This window comes from Pristiophorus japonicus, chromosome 11, assembly GCF_044704955.1.
Source record: "Pristiophorus japonicus isolate sPriJap1 chromosome 11, sPriJap1.hap1, whole genome shotgun sequence".
Lineage (NCBI taxonomy): Eukaryota > Metazoa > Chordata > Chondrichthyes > Pristiophoridae > Pristiophorus > Pristiophorus japonicus.
This window is the reverse complement of record NC_091987.1, coordinates 26,008,748-26,033,574: the sequence shown is the minus strand read 5'-3', so window position 1 is coordinate 26,033,574 and position 24,827 is coordinate 26,008,748. Positions and strand designations below refer to the sequence as shown.

At 58.0% G+C, this 24,827-nt stretch overlaps 1 long non-coding RNA gene across 1 annotated transcript in view; it reads right to left on the bottom strand.

Annotated features, from left to right (window-relative positions):
• The window catches only part of LOC139275985 (uncharacterized), a 42,671-nt gene that overhangs the window by 13,947 nt on the left and 3,897 nt on the right, over positions 1-24,827 (bottom strand). Inside the window, exon 3 of the long non-coding RNA XR_011595800.1 lies at positions 22,878-23,883. This is a non-coding gene — a long non-coding RNA (uncharacterized lncRNA). The remainder of the gene's footprint in view (positions 1-22,877; positions 23,884-24,827) is intronic.

The following is a 24,827-nucleotide window of genomic DNA, read 5'->3' as shown; positions in this document are numbered from 1 at the left end:
CGCGTCCCCCACCAGCGCCCCCAAATTGCGCTGCAGGCGCGAGGAGTCTTTCCCCGGGGAGGGTGAGACAGTTGAGGCTGCCCAGCCTCTGCCTCCCGGGGATGGAGTGGAAGATCTGCCTGTCGTGGGGGGCGTGGGGACCGCGGAGGAATGCGTAGCCGCCGGGCCGGGCGTCCCGGGGACTGAGGCGGGCGAGGCCGAAAAGGCCGAACCTGAGCCCGCCCAGCTATTACCCAACTTCCCCCGGGAGTTGCTCGACCCGGCAGAAACAAAATATATTGATTTTAATGAAACTGTAGATGCTGGGCCGGGGGGTGGCAGCGGGGAGGGGGAGGAACACCCACCCTCGCCCCTTACTTTGGAGCTGGAGCACTTGGAGGGCCTGGGGATTTCCTATGGCCGGGTCTCTCCTTGTTCTCCGGTTCCTGGGGCGGAGGGGGAACCCCTTCCGCTGTCATTTCCCAACCCAGCACCATTTTTAAAAGAGCCCAGTGGGGACTCCTCTGCCGACGATCCTGGGGGTGGGATCGGGGCAGTGCCAGGGCCGGTTGGAGCGGCCGGTTCATTTGCCGTACCTTGTGCGGTCGATGGGCCGGCTGCTGGCGGCCACCTCCCGGAGGAGGACGGGGACTCGGTGGGGGACGCGGGTGAAGACCTAGAGACCACCGCCAGTGAGGCGGTGGATCTGCTCGCGGCCGCCGCTGAGGCCCTCCTCGTTCCTGCAAAGGAACTCCGGGACTTTTTGGCCCAGAGCCGGGGTCGCCGCGACCAAGCCCGACTGGCCCTGGAAAAATGGTCCGAGCCGGAGCTGATCAAGGGGTCCGTCCGCGCCGCCGTTAAAACCTTGGCCGCGGGCGGGCCCTTGACAAAGGAGCAGCACCTTGAGCTGCGCGAGCTCGAGGGACTCCTCGCTGGGCTGCGGAGGGAGCGGAGTTCAACAAAAGACTCCGCTCCCTCCCCCACAATAGGTTAAGGTAGAGGTTGCACTATGCTTTTGCCATGAAGATAACCATAGCCAGCCTCAACATCAACGGCGGCAGAGGGGCACGCCGTAGATTTGACAATTTTTCGCTCCTGCGGGAGGGGAAATATGCGGTGTGCTTCCTGCAAGAAACCCACACCGTTCCGGGAGACGAAGCCACGTGGCTCCTGGAATGGCAAGGAGAGGTCCGCATGAGCCACCTCACCGCCATTTCTAGTGGGGTGGCCATCTTGCTGGGCCCGCATTTTCAGCCGGAGATCTTGGGGGTCGAGGAGCCCGTGCCAGGCCGCTTGCTGCACGTAACGGTTCGCCTGGGGGACGTGCCGCTCCATCTCGTGAACGTGTACGCCCCTCATCCCGGCCCGCAGCAAACGCGCTTCTTTGAAGAGGTGTCCGCTCTTCTTGGCTCCGTCGACGTCGGCGACTGCATTGTCCTCGGGGGGGATTTTAACTGCACCCTCGAGGCGAGGGACCGCTCCGGTGCCCCGCAGTGCATGACGGCGATGGAGAAGTTGAGGGACCTGGTCGGGTCCTTCGACTTGGTGGACGTCTGGCGAAATCTCCACCCCGACTCCAGCGCCTTTACTTGGGTGAGGCCTGGAGTTGGATGGTCTAGAGTCGACCGCCTTTACGTGTCTCGGGCGTACGTTTCCTGCGTCCCGGCGGCCTCCATGCGGCCGGTGCCGTGTTCGGACCACCACCTGGTGTGGGCGGAGCTCGCTTCACTCCGCGCGAGAACGGGGTCCGCGTACTGGCACTTTAACAACCGGCTGCTGGAGGACGTGCGGTTCCAGGACTCGTTCCGTCGATTCTGGTCCGACTGGAGAAGGAAGCAGGGGGGCTTCCCCTCCTTGAGGCTATGGTGGGACGTGGGCAAGGCTCACGTCCGCGTCTTCTGTCAAGAGTACGCGAGGGGGTCGACCAAGAGGCGGGCGGCCAGAGTCGGGCGCCTAGAAAAAGAGGTGCTCGACCTGGAAGCCCGTCTCGGTCAAGTCGTCCAGGACCCGGCCCTGCGGACGGTGTACGAAGCGAAGAAGGCCGCGCTGAAGGACCTGCAGCTCGTCGGGTCCCGAGGCGCGTTCGTGAGGTCGCGGATCCGGTTCCTGCGGGATCTGGACCGCGGCTCCCCCTTCTTCTACTCGCTGGAAAAAAGGCAGAGTGTCCGTAAGCAGCTCTTGACGCTGCTGGCCGACGACGGCTCTCTCGTCTCGGATCCGGAGGGCGTCAACAACAGGGTCCGTGAATATTACGGGGCTCTGTTCTCTCCGGATCCGTCCAGCGAGGAAGCGCGTAGAGTTTTGTGGGAGGACCTGCCGAAGGTCGGCCCGGAGGGCGCCGAAAATCTGGAAGCTCCGCTAAGCCTGGCGGAGCTGACCGGTGCCCTCGCCCGGCTCTCGAGGGGAAAATCCCCGGGGCTGGACGGGCTGACCGTGGAGTTCCACAGGGCGTTCTGGGACGTCCTGGGGAGCGACTACGCGCGGGTCCTGGGGGAAAGTCTGGCGACCGGGGAGATGCCCCTCTCTTGGCGCAGGGCAGTCATCGTCCTGCTGCCTAAGAAGGGCGATCTCCGCCTCCTTAAGAACTGGCGCCCGGTCTCCCTCCTCAGCACGGACTACAAAATTTTCGCCAGGGCGATGTCTGCTCGCCTTGGTGCCGTGCTGGACCACATGATCCACCCCGACCAGTCATACACGGTCCCGGGCCGGACGATCCACGACAACATCCATCTGGTCCGGGACCTCATCCATTGCTCCCAGGAGGCTGGTCTGTCGGTCGCCTTCCTATCCCTCGACCAAGAGAAGGCGTTCGACAGGGTGGATCACGACTATCTGCTCGGAACTCTGCGCGCTTTCGGGTTCGGGACGCATTTCGTCGCCCGGATCCGACTTTTGTACGCCGCCGCGGAGTGTCTGATTAAGGTTAACGGGTCCTTGACGGCGCCCCTTCGCTTTAGGAGAGGGGTGCGCCAGGGATGCCCCATGTCCGGCCAGTTATACGCCGTTTGCGTGGAGCCTTTCCTGCGCCTCTTGCGGACGAGGTTGACGGGACTGGCTCTGCAAGGGCCGGGCGTGGAGGTCGTCCTCTCGGCTTACGCCGATGACGTGCTCCTCGCGGTAGAGGATCCCGCTGACCTGCGGAGGATGCGTGAGTGCCAGGAGATTTACTCGGCCGCGTCCTCCGCCAGGATCAACTGGGAGAAATGTTCCGGACTCCTGGTGGGTCAGTGGCGGGTGGACTCCCTGCCGGAGGAGCTCAGGCCTTTTGCCTGGAGCACGACCCATCTCCTCTATCTGGGAGTCTACCTTAGCCCCGACGAGGAAGCCTGGCCGGCGAACTGGCAGGAGCTGGAGGCCAAGGTCGCCGCTCGCCTAGGGCGCTGGACAGGACTGCTCCGAGTGCTGTCCTACAGGGGTCGAGCGCTAGTCATAAACCAGCTGGTGGCCGCAATGCTGTGGTACCGGCTGGTCACTTTGACCCCTCCCCCTGCGTTTGTCGCCAAGATACAGAAGAAGCTGGTGGACTTCTTCTGGAACAACAGGAAGCACTGGGTCTCTGTCGCGGTCTTGAGTCTCCCGCTTGAGGAGGGCGGTCAGTCGTTGGTGTGCGTCAGCGCCCAGCTCGCGACTTTCCGTCTTCAGACCCTGCAGAGATACCTTTACGTCGAGCCCCCTCCTAGGTGGTGTGCTCTGGCGAGGTATTTCTTCCGCCAGCAGCTCGACCTCAATTATGACACGCAGCTCCTGTTTGTGAACTTGGGGGGTGCCAGGACCGCCCTCCGGGAGCTGCCTGTCTTTTACAGGGAACTCATCAGGGTCTGGAACAAAGTCTCCACCAAGCGCAGCTCTCCGCCGGCTGGAGTGGCGGCCGTCCTGCAGGAACCGCTGCTCGGGAATCCGTACCTCCACGGCCGAGGCTTCATGTGGCGGTCGGAAGAGAGGGCTGTGGCTGGTGAGGTGACCAGGGTCAGGGACCTGCTCGATGGCGGAGGAGCGGGCTGGATGGCGCCAGTCACGCTGGCGCGGCGCCTAAATTCTGCCAACGTCCGCCGCGCGGCCGATGCCATCGAGTCGCTAAAAACAGCTCTGGGCCCTGACTCCGTTAGGTGCATCGAGGAGGCTCAGGCACGTGGGGAGATCCCGTCCGAACTGACCCCCGTCCGGACGGAATTCCTCATCGGCGCCAAACCCCGGAACCTCCCTCGGGGGCCGGCGCCTCACAACTTGAGCCGCCTCGGGGAAATCCCCTCCGTGCCTTTCAGTTCCGCGCGGAGGGGTTTCCTGTACGGGCTGCTCCTGCACACCCTCAACTTTGCCATCCTCGCCGGCCGTCCGGACACGCCATGGCATACCATCTTGCCGTCCTGAGGAGGCGGGGGTCCCCGATGGAGGGCACTCTACGCAGGGGTCCTCCCACTATTCATCGGGGACTTGGCCTGGAGGGTGGTGCACGGAGCAGTGCCGTGCAATAAATTTTTAAGCCGGTTCACGGACTCCCAGGCCGCCTGCAATTTCTGCGGTCTGGAGGAGTCCGTGTTCCATGTTTTTATTGAATGCACAAGGTTGCAGCCCCTGTTCCACTATTTGAAGGGGCTGCTCCTGAAATTCTGGCTGCACTTCAGTCCCACTCTCCTAATCTTTGGGCACCCTGTGCGGAGGGGAGCGGGTAGGTCCGAAGGCCTCCTCGTAGGACTGCTCCTGGGCACGGCCAAGGGTGGCATCAGCCGGTCCAGGCAGCGGGCGGTCGAGGGGGTCGTTCAACCTGACTGCCTGCTTCTCTTCCGCTCTTGCATCCGGTCCAGGGTGTCCTTGGAGATGGAGCACGCGGTGTCCACCGGTACGCTCGCGGCCTTCCGTGAGAGGTGGGCACCGGAGGGACTGGAGTGCATCATCACGCCCGGCAACCAAATTTTAATTTGATTTTACGTTTTAAAGTTTAATTTGTTTTAATTGCCGGTGCTTTTAGTGTCCCCCTCCCCTTTTATAGGGGGCACTGGGAAAATTTGATTTTAGCGCCCCAAAAAAAAAACCCAAAAAAATAATTTAAAAAAAAGGGGCCTTGAAAATGTCTGCTGTGTCACCCAGGTCGGGTGGCATGGTCTTAATGTTTTATGTTTTGCAGGTAAACTCAAAAGAGTTTCATGCACCAATGCTGGAGCAGTGGAGGCGTGGCCTATTAAAGTGGAGCCCTGCTGCTGAGAGAGGAGCAGCTACCAACCTTAGCTCCTGTTGGGAAGGCCTGGAGAGCCCTGAGAACAGCCCAGGAAGAGAAGGAAGGAAGGGGCTTCACCACCAACTTTCACCCAGAGGGAGAGGAGGAAAAGCAGAAAACTTTTAACATCTTTTACCATTTCTACAAAGAGTTGGAGAGAGGGGGAAAGACCACAACAAACATCCAGTGTGGAAGGAGGGAGACTCTACCATTTCTACAGGTGGGTGTGGGTGCATTTCCCAAAAAGACTTTGTTGTATCGGTGGGGGGAGGAAAGAAGACCACTGAGGGCCGGAACATCGCGGGGGGTGTGTGTGTGTGGAAGTGTGTGTGGGGGCCTTGCTTACAACTAGGCCCCCCCCACAATTGGACCCCCCTCCCCCCCATTGCCTAGCCTGGGTTAGCTGGAGCTACCAGGCTGAAGATTTCTTTAAATCACCAATTGAATATCGTTAGGAGTGTGTGCCTGGTGGCTCTAGCTGGCCCAGGTGAAGACATCTTCTCCCCCCACCTAAAGACCAACCCAAAGACTGTGCTTGTGTGTTTTGCCATCTGGGGAGTGCACCCACCCACAGCTGCGAGGGGAGACCTGCCCTCGCAGTTCCCCCCCCCTTCCCACCCCCCTCTCTCTTTCTCTGTTATTCTCTGTTTCGCCCCTCTCTCTCTGAGAGCCCTTTTCCTCCCAAATTAATTTAAAAAAAAAACAATTGAGACAACTGAGCAGAGGGAGCAAGGCCCCTCCCCAATTGCCAACTAAGGGAGAGGTGTGCCTCGTTAAGGGCTCCTCTGCTCAGTCTTTAGACAAGAGGCCAATTAAGACCATTAAGGCCTGTGACTTTGGGGTGGGTGTAGCCCTTAAAGGGACCCCGTGATGGCGACCCCATCCACGCCGGTGGCAGGGCCAGCTAGGACTTATGCGCAGGCGGCATCCACATCCACGGTGCCTCCTGCGCCACCTGCTGCCCTGCCACCATTCAAACTAATAACCAAAAAACACGGGGTCAAGAGCTACACTCACCCCACAATGAGCATTGAGGAGTGCGTGCGGGCGATGGCTGGGGTAGTCGGCCCCTCGGTCATTGTCGCAGCCTCCAAGATGTCTGGGAAGGCCGTGTTATTCCTGGGGTCGGAGCGGGCGGTGTCCCTGGCCCTCGAAAAGGGGCTCACGGTGGGCGGGACGTTCCTGCCGGTGGATCCTCTCGAGGCCACCGCGCAGAGGGTCATCATATCGAACGTCCCGCCCTTTGTTCCCGCTGAGCTCCTCCTCCCTCACCTACACCAACTGGGGGAGGTAAGGTCGGGGATCAACCCCATACCGCTTGGCCTCCGGGAGAACAGCCTGCGCCACGTGTTCTCCTTCCGCCGCCAGCTCTTTGTCCGGCTGGCGCGGGAGGAGACGACGGAGGGTTATTTTAATGTGGTGCACGAGGGGACTGCCTACCGCGTCTTTTGGACGTCGGACGGCGTGCGGTGCCATGCCTGCAGGGAGGTGGGGCACATTCGCAAGAACTGCCCCGTCTCCAAGGCCGCCAAACCACCGAAGGCGGCCAAGGCTGGCGCCGCCAACACCCCTCCCCCTAGTTGCGTCCGCGTGCCGGGAGCCATAGGTGCGCGGGCATCGCCGGGGGCCGATGATTTCACGGCCTCTGGCGGGGGGGAGGGAGAGCGTCCGACCGGAAAGAAGGCGCAGAAAAAGGCAAAACATCCAGAGGCGGATCCCCTCAGTGTGCCAGAAAATTTGACCACCGCGCTCAGCCCAACCCCGTCACCGGCGAGCGCGGGGTGCCCTGAGCCCGTGCCTGAGCCCTTGACCAATACCGCAGAGGGGCCCGGGCGCGGGCAAGAAAAGGAAAAGGGGGGGGCGGAGCGGGAGGTCTCCCTGCCTTCGCGCACCCCCAGGAACAAAAAGAGGCACCGCCCCAATGAGGCGGAGGGGGAACAACATCCCTCCGCGGAGGAGGCGGTGACCGCCGCGTGTCCCTCGTCCCCCACCAGCGCCCCCAAATTGCGCTGCAGGCGCGAGGAGTCTGTCCCCGGGGAGGGAGAGGCAGTCGAGGCTGCCCAGCCGCTGCCTCCTGGGGATGGCGTGGAAGATCTGCCTGTCGTGGGGGGCGTGGGGCCAGCGGAGGAATGCGTAGCCGCCGGGTCGAGCGTCCCGGGGACTGAGGCGGGCGGGGCCGAAAAGGCCGAACCTGAGCCCGCCCAGCCAATACCCAACTTCCCCCGGGATTTGCCTGACTCTGAAAATGCCAATTTTATTGAATCCGTACACGCTGGGCTGGGGGGTGGCGGCGGGGAGGGAGAAGAACAACAACCCTCGCCCCCTACTGTGGAGCTGGGGGAATTGGAGGACCTGGAACATTACTTTGACCAGGTCTCTCCCTGTTCCCCGGTTCCTGGGGCAGAGGGGGAACCCCTTCCGCTGTCGCTTCCCGACCCAGCACCAATTTTAAAAGAGCCCAGTGGGGACTCCTCTGCCGACGATCCTGGGGGTGGGATCGGGGCAGAGCCAGGGCCAGATGGAGCGGCCGGGCCATTTGCCGTACCTCGTGCGGTCGACGGGCCGGCTGCTAGCGGCGACCTCCCGGAGGGGGATGGGGACTCGGTGGAGGACGCGGGTGAAGATCTCGAGTCCATCGCCAGTGAGGCGGTGGATCTGCTCGCGGCCGCCACTGAGACCCTCCTCATTCCCGTAGAGGAACTCCGGGACTTTTTGGTCCAGTGCCGGGGTCGCCGCGACCAAGCCCGTCTGGCCCTGGAAAGATATTCCGAGCCGGGGCTGCTCGTCGCGTCCGTCCGCGCCGCCGCTAAAACCATGGCCGCGGGCGGGCCCTAATCAAAGGCTCAGGGCCTTGAGCTGCGCCGGCTCAAAAAGTTCCTCGCTGGGCTGCTGAAGGAGTGGAGGTCAACAAACGACTCCACTCCTCCCCCACAATAGGTTAAGGTAGAGGTTGCACTATGCTCTAGTCATGAAGATAACCATAGCCAGCCTCAACATCAACGGCGGCAGAGGGGCACGCCGTAGATTTGACAATTTTTCGCTCCTGCGGGAGGGGAAATATGCGGTGTGCTTCCTGCAAGAAACCCACACCGTTCCGGGAGACGAAGCCACGTGGCTCCTGGAATGGCAAGGAGAGGTCCACATGAGCCACCTCACCGCCATTTCTAGTGGGGTGGCCATCTTGCTGGGCCCGCATTTTCAGCCGGAGATCTTGGGGGTTGAGGAGCCCGTGCCAGGCCGCTTGCTGCACGTAACGGTTCGCCTGGGGGACGTGCCGCTCCATCTCGTGAACGTGTACGCCCCTCAGCCCGGCCGGCAGCAAACGCGCTTCTTTGAAGAGGTGTCCGCTCTTCTTGGCTCCGTCGACGTCGGCGACTGCATTGTCCTCGGGGGGGATTTTAACTGCACGCTCGAGGCGAGGGACTGCTCCGGTGCCCCGCAGTGCATTACGGCGATGGAGAAGTTGAGGGACCTGGTCGGGTCCTTCGACTTGGTGGACGTCTGGCGAAATCTCCACCCCGACTCCAGCGCCTTTACTTGGGTGAGGCCTGGAGTAGGATGGTCTAGAGTCGACCGCCTTTACGTGTCTCGGGCGTACGATTCCTGCGTCCCGGCGGCCTCCATGCGGCCGGTGCCGTGTTTGGACCACCACCTGGTGTGGGCGGAGCTCGCTTCGCTCCGCGCGAGGACGGGTTCCGCGTACTGGCACTTTAACAACCAGCTGCTGGAGGACGTGCGGTTCCAGGACTCGTTCCGTCGATTCTGGTCCAACTGGAGAAGGAAGCAGGGGGGCTTCCCCTCTTTGAGGCTATGGTGGGACGTGGGCAAGGCTCACGTCCGCGTCTTCTGTCAAGGGTACGCGAGGGGGTCGACCAAGAGGCGGGCGGCCAGGGTCGGGCGCATAGAAAAAGAGGTGCTCGACCTGGAATCCCGTCTCGGTCAAGTCGTCCAGGACCCGGCACTGCGGACGATGTACGAAGCGAAGAAGGCCGCGCTGAAGGACCTGCAGCTCGTCGGGTCCCGAGGCGCATTCGTGAGGTCGCGGATCCGGTTCCTGCGGGATCTGGACCGCGGCTCCCCCTTCTTCTACTCGCTGGAAAAAAGGCAGAGTGTCCGTAAGCAGCTCTTGACGCTGCTGGCCGACGACGGCTCTCTCGTCTCGGATCCGGAGGGCGTCAACAACAGGGCCCGTGAATATTACGGGGCTCTGTCCTCTCCGGATCCGTCCAGCGAGGAAGCCCGTAGAGTTTTGTGGGAGGACCTGCCGAAGGTCAGCCCGGAGGGCGCCGAAAATCTGGAAGCTCCGCTAAGCCTGGCGGAGCTGACCGGTGCCCTCGACCGGCTCTCGAGGGGAAAATCCCCGGGGCTGGACGGGCTGACCGTGGAGTTCCACAGGGCGTTCTGGGACGTCGTGGGGGGCGACTACGCGCGGGTCGGGGGGAAAGTCTGGCGACCGGGGAGATGCCCCTCTCTTGGCGCAGGGCAGTCATCGTCCTGCTGCCTAAGAAGGGCGATCCCCGCCTCCTTAAGAACTGGCGCCCGGTCTCCCTCCTCAGCACGAACTACAAAATTTTCGCCAGGGCGATGTCTGCTCGCCTTGGTGCCGTGCTGGACCACATGATCCACCCCGACCAGTCCTACACGGTCCCGGGCCGGACAATCCACGATAACATCCATCTGGTCCGGGACCTCATCCATTGTTCCCAGCGGCTGGTCTGTCGGTCGTCTTCCTATCCCTCGACCAAGAGAAGGCGTTCGACAGGGTGGATCACGACTATCTGCTCGGAACTCTGCGCGCTTTCGGGTTCGGGACGCATTTCGTCGCCCGGATCCGACTTTTGTATGCCGCCGCGGAGTGTCTGATTAAGGTTAACGGGTCCTTGACGGCGCCCCTTCGCTTTAGGAGAGGGGTGCGCCAGGGATGCCCCATGTCCGGCCAGTTATACGCCGTTTGCGTGGAGCCTTTCCTGCGCCTCTTGCGGACGATGTTGACGGGACTGGCTCTGCAAGGGCCGGGCGTGGAGGTCGTCCTCTCGGCTTACGCCGATGACGTGCTCCTCGCGGTAGAGGATCCCGCTGACCTGCGGAGGATGCGAGAGTGCCAGGAGATTTACTCGGCCGCGTCCTCCGCCAGGATCAACTGGGAGAAATGTTCCGGACTCCTGGTGGGTCAGTGGCGGGTGGACTCTCTGCCGGAGGAGCTCAGGCCTTTTGCCTGGAGCACGACCCATCTCCTCTATCTGGGAGTCTACCTTAGCCCCGACGAGGGAGCCTGGCCGGCGAACTGGCAGGAGCTTGAGGCCAAGGTCGCCGCTCGCCTAGGGCGCTGGACAGGACTGCTCCAAGTGCTGTCCTACAGGGGTCAAGCGCTAGTCATAAACCAGCTGGTGGCCGCAATGTTGTGGTACCGGCTGGTCACTTTGACCCCTCCCCCTGCGTTTGTCGCCAAGATACAGAAGAAGCTGGTGGACTTCTTCTGGAACAGGAGGCACTGGGTCTCTGCCGCGGTCTTGAGTCTCCCGCTTGAGGAGGGCGGTCAGTCGTTGGTGTGCGTCAGCGCCCAGCTCGCGACTTTCCGTCTTCAGACCCTGCAGAGATACCTTTACGTCGAGCCCCCTCCTAGGTGGTGTGCTCTGGCGAGGTATTTCTTCCGCCAGCAGCGCGACCTCAACTACGACATGCAGCTCCTGTTTGTGAACTTGGGGGGTATCAGGACCGCCCTCCGGGAGCTGCCTGTCTTTTACAGGGACCTCATCAGGGTCTGGAACAAAGTCTCCACCAAGCGCAGCTCTCCGCCGGCTGGAGTGGCGGCTGTTCTGCAGGAGCCGCTGCTCGGGAATCCGTACCTCCACGACCGAGGTTTTATCTGGTGGTCGGAAGAGAGGGCTGTGGCTGGTGAGGTGACCAGGGTCAGGGACCTGCTCGATGGCGGAGGAGCGGGCTGGATGGCGCCAGACACGCTGGCGCGGCGCCTAAATTCTGCCAACGTCCGCCACGCGGCCGATGCCATCGAGTCGCTAAAAACAGCTCTGGGCCCTGACTCCGTTAGGTGCATCGAGGAGGCTCAAGCACGTGGGGAGATCCCGTCCGAACTGACCCCCGTCCGGACGGAATTCCTCATCAGCGCCAAACTCCGGAACCTCCCTCGGGGGCCGGCGCCTCACAACTTGAGCCGCCTCGGGGAAATCCCCTCCGTGCCTTTCAGTTCCGCGCGGAGGGGTTTCTTGTACGGGCTGCTCCTGCACACTCTCAACTTTGCCATCCTCGCCTGCCGTCCGGACACGCCATGGCGTACCATCTTGCCATCCGGAGGAGGCGGGGGTCCCCGATGGAGGGCACTACGCAGGGGTCCTCCCACTATTCATCGGGGACTTGGCCTGGAGGGTGGTGCACGGAGCAGTGCCGTGCAACAAATTTTTAAGCCGGTTCACGGACTCCCAGGCCGCCTGCAATTTCTGCGGTCTGGAGGAGTCCGTGTTCCATGTTTTTATTGAGTACACAAGGTTGCAGCCCCTGTTCCATTATTTGAAGGGGCTGCTCCTGAAATTCTGGCTGCACTTCAGTCCCACTCTCCTGATCTTTGGGCACCCTGTGCGGAGGGGAGCGGGTAGGTCCGAGGGCCTCCTCGTAGGACTGCTCCTGGGCACGGCCAAGAGTGCCATCAGCCGGTCCAGGCAGCGGGCGGTCGAGGGGGTCGTTCAACCTGACTGCCTGCCTCTCTTCCGCTCTTACATCCGGTCCAGGGTGTCCTTGGAGATGGAGCACGCGGTGTCCACCGGTACGCTCGCGGCCTTCCGCGAGAGGTGGGCACCGGAGGGACTGGAGTGCATCATCACGCCCGGCAACCAAATTTTAATTTGATTTTACGTTTTAAAGTTTAATTTGTTTTAATTGCCGGTGCTTTTAGTGTCCCCTTCCCTTTTATAGGGGGCACTGGAAAAATGTGATTTTAGCGCCCCAAAAAAAAAACCCAAAAAAAATGAAAAACACAAAAAAAAAGGAAAAAAGGGCCTTGTAAATGTCTGGTGTGTCACCCAGGTCGGGTGGCACGGTTTAATGTTTTATGTTTTTGCAGGTAGACTCTAAAAGCGTTTCATGCACCAATGCTGGAGCAGTGGAGGCGTGGCCTATTCAATTGGAGCCCTGCTGCTGAGAGAGGAGCAGCTACCAACCTTAGCTCCTGTTGGGAAGGCCTGGAGAGCCCCGAGAACAGCCCAGCAAGAGAAGGAAGGAAGGGGCTTCACCACCAACTTTCACCCAGAGGGAGAGGAGGAAAAAGCAGAAAACTTTTAACCTTTTATCATTTCTGCAAAGAGTTGGAGAGAGGGGGAAAGACCAACAACAAACATCCAGTGTGGAAGGAGGGAGACTCTACCATTTCTACAGGTGGGTGTGGGTGCATTTCCCAAAAAGACTTTGTTATATCGGTGGGGGGAGGAAAGAAGACCACTGAGGGCCGGAACATCGCGGGGGGTGTGTGTGTGTGGAAAGTGTGTGTGGGGGCCTTGCTTACAACTAGGCCCCACACACAATTGGACCCCCCTCCCCCCAATTGCCTCGCCTGGGATAGCTGGAGCTACCAGGCTGAAGATTTATTTTCTTTAAATACCCATTTTAACATCGTTAGGAGTGTGTGCCTGGTGGCTCCAGCTGCCCCAGGTGAAGACATCTTCTCCCCTCACCTGAAGACCACCACAAAGACTATTGTGTGTTTTGCCATCTGGGGATTGCACCCACCCACAGCTGCGAGGGGAGACCTGCCCTCGCAGTCCCCCCCCCCTTCCCACTCCCCTCTCTCTTTCTCTGTTACTCTGTTTCTCCCCTCTCTCTCTGAGACCCCTTTCTCCCAAATTAATTTAAAAAAAAAACAATTGAGACAACTGAGCAGAGGGAGCAAGGCCCCTCCCCAATTGCCAACTAGGGGAGAGCTGTGCCTCGTTAAGAACTCCTCTGCTCAGTCTTTAGACAAGAGGCCAATTAAGACCATTAAGGCCTGTGACTTTGGGGTGGGTGTAGCCCTTAAAGGGACCCCGTGATGGCGACCCCATCCACGCCGGTGGCGGGGCCAGCAAGGACGTATGCGCAGGTGGCAACCGCTTATCGGCACCTCCTGCGCCACCCGCTGCCCTGCCACCTTTTCGACTTATTACAAAAAAACACGGGGTCAAGAGCTACACTCACCCCACAATGAGCATCGAGGAGTGCGTGTGGGCGATGGCTGGGGTAGTCGGCCCCTCGGCCATTGTCGCAGCCTCCAAGGTGTCTGGAAAGGCCGTGTTCTTCCTGGGGTCGGAGCGGGCGGTGTCCCTGGCCCTCGAAAAGGGGCTCACGGAGGGCGGGACGTTCCTGCCGGTGGACCCTCTCGAGGCCACCGCGCAGAGGGTCATCGTTTCAAACGTCCCGCCCTTTGTTCCCGCTGAGCTCCTCCTCCCTCACCTACAACAACTGGGGGAGGTAAGGTCAGGGATCAACCCCATACCGCTCGGCCTCAGGGAGAACAGCCTGCGCCACGTGTTCTCCTTCCGCCGCCAGCTCTTTGTCCGGCTGGCGCGGGAGGAGACGACGGAGGGAAATTTCAATGTGGTGCACGAGGGGACTGCCTACCGTGTCTTCTGGACATCGGACGGCGTGCGGTGCCATGCCTGCAGAGAGGTGGGGCACATTCGCAAGAACTGCCCCGCCTCCAAGGCCGCCAAACCACCGAGGGCGGCCAAGGCTGGCGCCGCCGCCACCCCTCCCCCTAGTTGCGTCCGCGTGCCGGGAGCCGTAGGTGCGCGGGCATCGTCGGGGGCCTTTGTTTTCACGGACTCCGGCGGGGGGGAGGGAGAGCGTCCGATCGAAAAGGCGGCGCGGAAGAAGACGAGACATCTAGAGGCGGGTCCCCTCAGTGCGCCGGAAAGTTTGACCACCGCGCTCAGCCCAACCCAGTCACCGGCGAGCGCGGGGTGCCCTGAGCCCATGCCCGAGCCCTTGAACAACACCACGGAGGGGCCCGGGCACGGGAAAGGAAAGGAAAAGGGGGGGGCGGAGCGGGAGGCCTCGGCAGACATGGAGGTCTCCCTGCCTCAGCGCACCTCCAGCAACAAAAGGAGGCGCCGCTCCGTTGAGGCGGAGGGGGAGCAACATCCCTCCGCGGAGGAGTCGGTGCCCGCCGCGTGTCCCGCGTCCCCCACCAGCGCCCCCAAGCAGCGCCGTAGGTGGGAGGAGTCTGTCCCCGGGGAGGATGAGACAGTCGAGGCTGCCCAGCCTCTGCCTCCCGCGGATGGCGTGGAAGATCTGCCTGTCGTGGGGGGCGTGGGGACCGCGGAGGAATGCATTGCCGCCGGGCCGGGCGTCCCGGGGACTGAGGCGGGTGGGGCCGAAAAGGCCGAACCTGAGCCCGCCCAGCTATTAATCAACTTCCCCCGGGAGTCGCTCGACCCGGCAGAAACCGAAATTATCAAGAATTTTAATGACACTGTCGATGCTGGGCCGGGGGGTGGCAGCGGGGAGGGGGAGGAACACCCACCCTCGCCCCTTACCTTGGAGCTGGAGCACTTGGGGAGCCTGGGGATTTCCTATGGCCGGGTCTCTCCTTGTTCCCCGGTTCCTGGGGCGGAGGGGGAACCCCTTCCGCTGTCATTTCCCGACCCAGCACCATTTTTAAAAGAGCCCAGTGGGGACTCCTCTGCCGACGATCCTGGGGGTGGGATCGGGGCAGAGCCAGGGCCGGTTGGAGCGGCTGGTTCATTTGCCGTACCTTGTGCGGTCGATGGGCCGGCTGCTGGTGGCCACCTCCCGGAGGAGGACGGGGACTCGGTGGGGGACGCGGGAGAAAATCTAGAGACCACCGCCAGCGAGGCGGTGGATCTGCTCGTGGCCACCGCCGAGACCATCCTCATTCCTGCAAAGGAACTCCGGGACTTTTTGGCCCAGAGCCGGGGTCGCTGCAACCAAGCCCGACTGGCCCTGGAAAAATGGTCCGAGCCAGAGCTGATCAAGGGGTCCGTCCGCGCCGCCGTTAAAACCTTGGCCGCGGGCGGGCCCTTGACAAAGGCGCAACAACTTGAGCTGCGCGAGCTCGAGGGACTCCTCACTGGGCTGCGGAGGGAGCGGAGTTCAACAAAAGACTCCGCTCCCTCCCCCACAATAGGTTAAGGTAGAGGTTGCACTATGCTTTTGCCATGAAGATAACCATAGCCAGCCTCAACATCAACGGCGGCAGAGGGGCACGCCGTAGATTTGACAATTTTTCGCTCCTGCGGGAGGGGAAATATGCGGTGTGCTTCCTGCAAGAAACCCACACCGTTCCGGGAGACGAAGCCACGTGGCTCCTGGAATGGCAAGGAGAGGTCCGCATGAGCCACCTCACCGCCATTTCTAGTGGGGTGGCCATCTTGCTGGGCCCGCATTTTCAGCCGGAGATCTTGGGGGTCGAGGAGCCCATGCCAGGCCGCTTGCTGCACGTAACGGTTCGTCTGGGGGACGTGCCGCTCCATCTCGTGAACGTGTATGCCCCTCAGCCCGGCCCGCAGCAAACACGCTTCTTTGAAGAGGTGTCCGCTCTTCTTGGCTCCGTCGACGTCGGCGACTGCATTGTCCTTGGGGGGGATTTTAACTGCACCCTCGAGGCGAGGGACCGCTCCGGTGCCCCGCAGTGCATGACGGCGATGGAGAAGTTGAGGGACCTGGTCGGGTCCTTCGACTTGGTGGACGTCTGGCGAAATCTCCACCCCGACTCCAGCGCCTTTACTTGGGTGAGGCCTGGAGTAGGATGGTCTAGAGTCGACCGCCTTTACGTGTCTCGGGCGTATGTTTCCTGCGTCCCGGTGGCCTCCATGCGGCCGGTGCCGTGTTCGGACCACCACCTGGTGTGGGCGGAGCTCGCTTCGATCCGCGCGAGGACGGGGTCCGCGTACTGGCACTTTAACAACCGGCTGCTGGAGGACGTGCGGTTCCAGGACTCGTTCCGTCGATTCTGGTCCGACTGGAGAAGGAAGCAGGGGGGCTTCCCCTCCTTGAGGCTATGGTGGGACGTGGGCAAGGCTCACGTCCGCGGCTTCTGTCAAGAGTACGCGAGGGGGTCGACCAAGAGACGGGCGGCCAGGATCGGGCGCCTAGAAAAAGAGGTGCTCGACCTAGAGTCCCGTCTCGGTCAAGTCGTCGAGGACCCGGCCCTGCGGACGGTGTACGAAGCGAAGAAGGCCGCGCTGAAGGACCTGCAGCTCGTCGGGTCCCGAGGCCCGTTCGTGAGGTCGCGGATCCGGTTCCTGCGGGATCTGGACCGCGGCTCCCCCTTCTTCTACTCGCTGGAAAAAAGGCAGAGTGTCCGTAAGCAGCTCTTGACGCTGCTGGCCGACGACGGCTCTCTCGTCTCGGATCCGGAGGGCGTCAACAACAGGGCCTGTGAATATTACGGGGCTCTGTTCTCTCCGGATCCGTCCAGCGAGGAAGCGCGTAGAGTTTTGTGGGAGGGCGCCGAAAATCTGGAAGCTCCGCTAAGCCTGGCGGAGCTGACCGGTGCCCTCGACCGGCTCTCGAGGAGAAAATCCCCGGGGCTGGACGGGCTGACCGTGGAGTTCCACAGGACGTTCTGGGATGTCCTGGGGAGCGACTACGCGCGGGTCCTGGGGGAAAGTCTGGCGACTGGGGAGATGTCCCTCTCTTGGCGCAGGGCAGTCATCGTCCTGCTGCCTAAGAAGGGGGATCTCCGCCTCCTTAAGAACTGGTGCCCGGTCTCCCTCCTCAGCACGGACTACAAAATCTTCACCAGGGCGATGTCTGCTCGCCTTGGTGCCATGCTGGACCACATGATCCACCCCGACCAGTCCTACACGGTCCCGGGCTGGACAATCCACGATAACATCCATCTGGTCCGGGACCTCATCCATTGTTCCCAGGAGGCTTGTCTGTCGGTCGCCGTCCTATCCCTCGACCAAGAGAAGGCGTTCGACAGGGTGGATCACGACTATCTGCTCGGAACTCTGCGCGCTTTCGGGTTCGGGACGCATTTTGTCGCCCGGATCCGACTTTTGTACGCCGCCGCGGAGTGTCTGATTAAGGTTAACGGGTCCTTGACGGCGCCCCTTCGCTTTAGGAGAGGGGTGCACCAGGGATGCCCCATGTCCGGCCAGTTATATGTCGTCTGCGTGGAGCCTTTCCTGCGCCTCTTGCGGACGAGGTTGACGGGACTGGCTCTGCAAGGGCCGGGCGTGGAGGTCGTCCTCTCGGCTTACGCCGATGACGTGCTCCTCGCGGTAGAGGATCCCGCTGACCTGCGGAGGATGCGTGAGTGCCAAGAGATTTACTCGGCCGCATCCTCCACCAGAATCAACTGGGAGAAATGTTCCGGACTCCTGGTGGGTCAGTGGCGGGTGGACTCCCTGCCGGAGGAGCTCAGGCCTTTTGCCTGGAGCACGACCCATCTCCTCTATCTGGGAGTCTACCTTAGCCCCGACGAGGGAGCCTGGCCGGCGAACTGGCAGGAGCTGGAGGCCAAGGTCGCCGCTCGCCTAGGGCGCTGGACAGGACTGCTCCGAGTGCTGTCCTACAGGGGTCGAGCGCTAGTCATAAACCAGCTGGTGGCCGCAATGCTGTGGTACCGGCTGGTCACTTTGACCCCTCCCCCTGCGTTTGTCGCCAAGATACAGAAGAAGCTGGTGGACTTCTTCTGGAACAACAGGAAGCACTGGGTCTCTGCCGTGGTCTTGAGTCTCCCGCTTGAGGAGGGCGGTCAGTCGTTGGTGTGCGTCAGCGCCCAGCTCGCGACTTTCCGTCTTCAGACCCTGCAGAGATATCTTTACGTCGAGCCCCCTCCTAGGTGGTGTGCTCTGGCGACGTATTTCTTCCGCCAGCAGCGCGACCTCAACTACGACACGCAGCTCCTGTTTGTGAACTTGGGGGGTGTCAGGACCGCCCTCTGGGAGCTGCCTGTCTTTTACAGGGACCTCATCAGGGTCTGGAACAAAGTCTCCACCAAGTGCAGCTCTCCGCCGGCTGGAGTGGCGGCTGTCCTGCAGGAGCCGCTGCTCGGGAATCCGTACCTCCACGACCGAGGTTTTATGTGACGGTCGGAAGAGAGGGCTGTGGCTGGTGAGGTGACCAGGGTCAGGGACCTGCTCGATGGCGGAGGAGCGGGCTGGATGGCGCCACGCACGCTGGCGCGGCGCCTAAATTCAGCCGACGTCCGCCGCGCGGCCAAAGCCATCGAGTCGCTAAAAACAGCCTTGGGCCCTGACTCTTAGGTGCAACGAGGAGGCTCAAGCACGTGGGGAGATCCCGTCCGAACTGACCCTCGTCCGGACGGAATTCCTCATCGGCGCCAAACCCCGGAACCTCCCTCGGGGGCCGGCGCCTCACAACTTGAGCCGCCTCGGGGAAATCCCCTCCGTGCCTTTCAGTTCCGCGCGGAGGGGTTTCCTGTACGGGCTGCTCCTGCACACTCTCAACTTTGCCATCCTCGCCTGCCGTCCGGACACGCCATGGCGTACCATCTTGCCGTCCGGAGGAGGCGGGGGTCCCCGATGGAGGGCACTCTACGCAGGGGTCCTCCCACTATTCATCGGGGACTTGGCCTGGAGGGTGGTGCGCGGAGCAGTGCCGTGCAATAAATTTTTAAGCTGGTTCACGGACTCCCAGGCCGCCTGCAATTTCTGCGGTCTGGAGGAGTCCGTGTTCCATGTTTTTAATTGAGTGCACAAGGTTGCAGCCCCTGTTCCATTATTTGAAGGGGCTGCTCCTGAAATTCTGGCTGCACTTCAGTCCCACTCTCCTGATCTTTGGGCACCCTGTGCGGAGGGGAGCGGGTAGGTCTGAAGGCCTCCTCGTAGGACTGCTCCTGGGCACGGCCAAGGGAGCCATCAGCCGGCCCAGGCAGCGGGCGATCGAGGGGGTCGTTCAACCTGACTGCCTGCGTCTCTTCCGCTCTTACATCTGGTCCAGGGTGTCCTTGGAGATGGAGCACGCCGTGTCCACCGGTACGCTCGCGGCCTTCCGCGAGAGATGGGCACCGGAGGGACTGGAGTGCATCATCACGCCCGGCAACCAAATTTTAATTTGATTTTACGTTTTAAAGTTTAATTTGTTTTAATTGCCGGTGCTTTTAGTGTCCCCTTCCCTTTTATAGGGAGCACTGGGGAAAAAAGGTGATTTTAGTGCCCAAAAAAAAAAACCAAAAAAAAGAAAAACACAAAAAAAAAAAAAAGTGCCTTGTAAATGTCTGGTGTGTCATCCAGGTCGGGTGGCACGGTTTAATGTTTTATGTTTTATAGGTAGACTCGAAAAGAGTTTCATCCACAAGGACCCCCAGGTCCCTCTGCACCGCGGCATGTTGTAATTTCTCCCCATTCAAATAATATTTCCTTTTCCTGTTTTCTTTCCCCAAGGTGGATGACCTCACATTTTCCGACATTGTATTCCATCTGCCATACCTTAGCCCATTCGCTTATCCTACTTAAGTCTCTTTGCCCTCTGCACAACCCGCTTTCCCACTAATCTTTGTGTCATCTGCAAATGTTGTTACATTACACTCTGCCCCCTCTTCCAGGTCATCTATGTATATTGTAAACAGTTGTGGTTCCATCACCGATCCCTGTGGCACACCACTAACCACCGATTTCCAACCCGAAAAGGATCCATTTATCCCAACTCTCTGCTTTCTGTACGCCAGATAATTCTCTATCCATGCTAATACATTTCCTGTGACTCCGCGTATCTTTATCTTCTGCAGTAACCTTTTGTGTGGCACCTTATCGAATGCCTTTTGAAAATCTAAATACACCACATCCATCGGTACACCTCTATCCACCATGCTCGTTATATCCTCAAAGAATTCCACTAAATTAGTTAAAAATGATTCCCCCTTCATGAATCCATGCTGTGTCTGCTTGATTGCACTATTCCTATCTAGATGTCCCGCTATTTCTTCCTTAATGATAGTTTCAAGCATTTTCCCCACTACAGATATTAAACTAACCGGCCTATAGTTACCTGCCTTTTGTCTGCCCCCTTTTTTAAACAGAGGTGTTACATTAGCTGCTTTCCAATCCGCTGGTACTTCCCCAGAGTCCAGAGAATGTTGGTAGATTATAACGAATGCATCTGCTATAACTTCCGCCATCTCTTTTAATACCCTGGGATGCATTTCATCAGGACCTGGGGACTTGTCTACCTTGAGTCCCATTAGCCTGTCCAGCACTACCCCCTGAGTGATAGTGATTGTCTCAACGTCCTCCCTTCCCACATTCCCGTGACCAGCAATTTTTGGCATGGTTTTGTGTCTTCCACTGTGAAGACCGAAGCAAAATAATTGTTTAAGGTCTCAGCCATTTCCACATTTCCAATTATTAAATCCCCCTTCTCATCTTCTAAGGGACCAGCATTTACTTTAGTCACTCTTTTCCGATTTATATATCTGTAAAAGATTTTACTATCCGTCTTTATGTTTTGCGCAAGTTTACCTTTGTAATCTATCTTTCCTTTCTTTATTGCTTTCTTAGTCATTCTTTGCTGTCGTTTAAAATTTTCCCAATCTTCTATTTTCCCACTAACCTTGGCCACCTTATACGCATTGGTTTTTCATTTGGTACTCTCCTTTATATCCTTGGTTATCCACGGCTGGTTATACCTTCTCTTACCGCCCTTCTTTTTCACTGGAATATATTTTTGTTGAGCAGTATGAAAGAGCTTCTTAAATGTCCTCCACTGTTCCTCAATTGTGCCACCATTTAGTCTGTGTTTCCAGTCTACTTTAACCAACTCTGCCCTCATCCCACTGTAGTCCCCTTTGTTTAAGCATAGTACACTCGTTTGAGACACTACTTCCTCACCCTCAATCTGTATCACAAATTCAACCATACTGTGATCACTCATTCCGAGAGGATCTTTTACTAGGAGATCGTTTATTATTCCTGTCTAATTACACAGGACCAGATCCAAGATAGTTTGCTGTCTTGTAGGTTCTGTAACATACTGTTTAAGAAACAATCCCGTATGCATTCTATGAATTCCTCCTCAAGGCTACCCCGTGCGATTTGATTTGACCAATCGATATGTAGGTTAAAATCCCCCATGATTACTGCCATTCATTTTTCACATGCCTCCATTATTCCCTTGATTATTGCCCGCCCCACCATGAAGTTATTATTTGGGGGCCTATAAACTACGCCCACCAGTGACTTTTTCCCCTTGCTATCTCTAATCTCCACCCACAATGATTCAACATTTTGTTCATTAGAGCCAATATCGTCTCTCACAACTGCCCTGATATCATCCTTTATTAACAGAGCTACCCCACCTCCTTTTCCTTCTTGTCTATCTTTCCGAATCGTCAGATACCCCTGTATGTTTAATTCCCAGTCTTGGTCACCCTGCAACCACGTTTCTGTAATGGCCACTAAATCATATCCATTTGTAATGATTTGTGCCGTCAACTCATTTACTTTATTTCGAATGCTGTGTGCATTTAGGTAGAGTGTTTTAATACTGGTTTTTAAAGCATGATTTTTAGTTTTGACCCCTCCTGCAGCCCCTTTATATTCAGTGGCCCTTTTTGTTTATTGCCTTGGGTTTCTCTGCCCTCCACTTTTACTCATCTCCTTTCTGTCTTTTGCTTTTGTCTCCTTTTTGTTTCCCTCTGTCTCCCTGCATTGGTTCCCATCCCCCTGCCATATTAGTTTAACTCCTCCCCAACAGCACTAGCAAACACTCCCCCAAGGACATTGGTTCCGGTCCTGCCTAGGTGCAGACCGTCTGGTTTTTACTGGTCCCACCTCCCCCAGAACTAATTGCAATGCCCCAGGAATTTGAATCCCTCGCTGCTGCACCACTGCTTAAGCCACGTATTCATCGGAGCTATCCTGCGATTCCTACTCTGACTAGCACGTGGTACTGGTAGCAATCCTGAGATTACTACTTTTGAGGTCCTACGTTTTAATTTCGCTCCTAGCTCCTTAAATTCGTCTCGTAGGACCACATCCCTTTTTTTTAAAAACCTATATCGTTGGTACCAATGTGCACCATGACAACTGGCTGTTCACACTCCCTTTTCAGAATGTCCTGCACCCGCTCCGAGACATCCTTGACCTTTGCACCAGGGAGGCAACATACCATCCTGGAGTCTCGGTTGCGGCCGCAGAAACGCCTATCTATTCGCCTTACAATCAAATCCCCTATCACTATCGCTCTCCCACTCTTTTTCCTGCCCTCCTGTGCAGCAGAGCCAGCCACAGTGCCATGAACTTGGCTGCTGCTGCCCTCCCCTGATGAGTCATCCCCCTCAACAGTACTCAAAACGGTGTATCTGTTTTACAGGGGGATGACCGCAGGGGACCCCTGCACTACCTTCCTTGCACTGCTCTTCCTGCTGGTCTTCCATTCCCTAGCTGGCTGTGGACCCTTCACCTGCGGTAAGACCAACTCGCTACACGTGCTTCTTACGTCATTCTAAGCATCGTGGATGCTCCAGAGTGAATCCACCCTCAGCTCCAATTCCGCAACGCGGTCTGTCAGGAGCTGGAGGTGGATACACTTCCCGCACACGTAGTTGTCAGGGACACCAGAAGTGTCCCTGAGTTCCCACATGGTACAGGAGGAGCATATCATGTGACCGAGCTCTCCTGCCATGACTTAACTCTTAGATACACTTAAATTGGCAACAATGCTAAAGTTTACTTACTGTTATAGAAGAGAAAAAAGAAAAACTACTCACCAATCAAAATGACCTGCTCCAGTGCTATATCATTCGATGATTCTATTGGTTTTATGATTTGGACGTTCTTGCTATTGAGGGAGTGCAGCGAAGGTACACCAGACTGATTCCCGGGATGGCTGGACTGACATATGAGGAGAGACTGGATCAACTGGGCCTTTATACATTGGAGTTTAGAAGGATGAGCAGGGATCTCATAGAAACATACAAGATTCTGACGGGGCAGAACAGGTTAGATGCAGGTAGATTCTTCCCAATGTTGCAGAAGTTCAGAACCAGGGGACACAGTCTTTGAATAAGGGGTAGGCCGTTTAGGACTGAGATGACGAGAAACTTCTTCACTCAGAGTTGTTAACCTGTGGAATGCTCTGCCGCAGAGAGTTGTTGATGCCAGTTCATTGGATATATTTAAGAGGGAGTTAGATATGGCCCTTACGGCTAAGGGGATCAAAGGCTATGGAGAGAAAGCAGGAAAGGGCTATGAAGGGAATGATCAGCCATGATCTTATCGAATGGTGGTGCAGGCTTGAAGGCCCGAATGACCTACTCCTGCACCTATTTTCTATGTTTATATGTTTCTATGACCTAGAGGCAGAAAATTAACACTGAAATAAAATCTACTGCTGCCATCTGGTGGTGGACAAGGTGCACTGAACTCAAACTCATCCGGGGCAGGTTTTTGTAACAGGGCGCCGCTTTCTCAAACGCTGTGCTATACTGCAGGCACAGTAATAGACAGCGGTGTGAGACGGAGAGGCGGCACCCAGCTCCAGAGTAAACAGCGTAGTGCTGCTTCTTTCGGCCTTAAAGGACTCGGTTGTGTAATCCTGAACAGAACCCTCTCCAACAGAAGAGAAAAGAGCTTCCAGTGCACGGTTGGGTTGTTGTCTGTACCAGAACATGTTGGGATAGCCAGTGTTGGTCAGCGTGCATCGGAGTATGGTCTGCTCTCCTTCTCCCATCGATAGGACAGAAGGCGATTGCTCCACGTACGAGGCGAGTATTCCTGTCGAATGAAACACCGACCGATTAGATTCTTATTGTTGTCAATAATTGTCAAAGCAGGGATCACGTATAGATAAATTAACTCCCATTCACAAAGCGACATTGACGGCCCCAGAAAGTCCCAACGCTCTTTATAGCCAAGGAAGTGCTGATTAAATAGGCCTCAGTGTTGTAACGCATGCAGGGAGACGGCGAAATTGAGCACAGCAAGCTCCCACATACTAAACTGAAATAATTGACCCGTTAATCTGGGATTTTTTTTTGGGGGGGGGGGGGGGTTGTGTTTGTTGTGGGATAAATGTTGGCCCAGGACAGCGGCAGGAACTTCCCTGCTCTTCTTCCCATCGTGCCCTGTGATAATTTATCTCCACCGGAGAGGCCAGCTCGGTTTCACGCCTTATCCGAAAGATGACACTTCCGAACGTGCAGCGCTCCCTCAGCGCTGGTGTGGGGAGTGTCAGCGTACAATGTTGTGCTCAAGTCACAGGAGTGAGACGCGAATCCAAAAACTTTGATTCAGAGGCAAATGTCTACCCGCTGAACCACAGCTGACATTATCACGCATTGTTCTTCAAAGAGCTCTGCATAAGTTTGTAAATTTAACTTACGTGGGATCAGTATCACCATCAACATTAGATAATGAGTTTCATGAAACATGATCTGTTCAGTCGACATTGCCTGGCTGTGTGAACGGGTGCAGCTCAATGCCACGTTTAAAGGCAGTTTATTTGCTGGATCTGATTAAATTCAAACCGTCCGGTTGCAATTATCACACAAGCGTCACTTCCTGCGTAAACCAACACTCCGCCTCCCCGCCCGCGACCCCAATAACAATCATTGGCTCGTGAAGCAACTTCACTGAAGGACAAGGAGAAAAATAATGGAGGTGTTGCAAATTAAGAATTGTTTGAATAGACTTGATGGGGAGAAACTATATCCATCGGG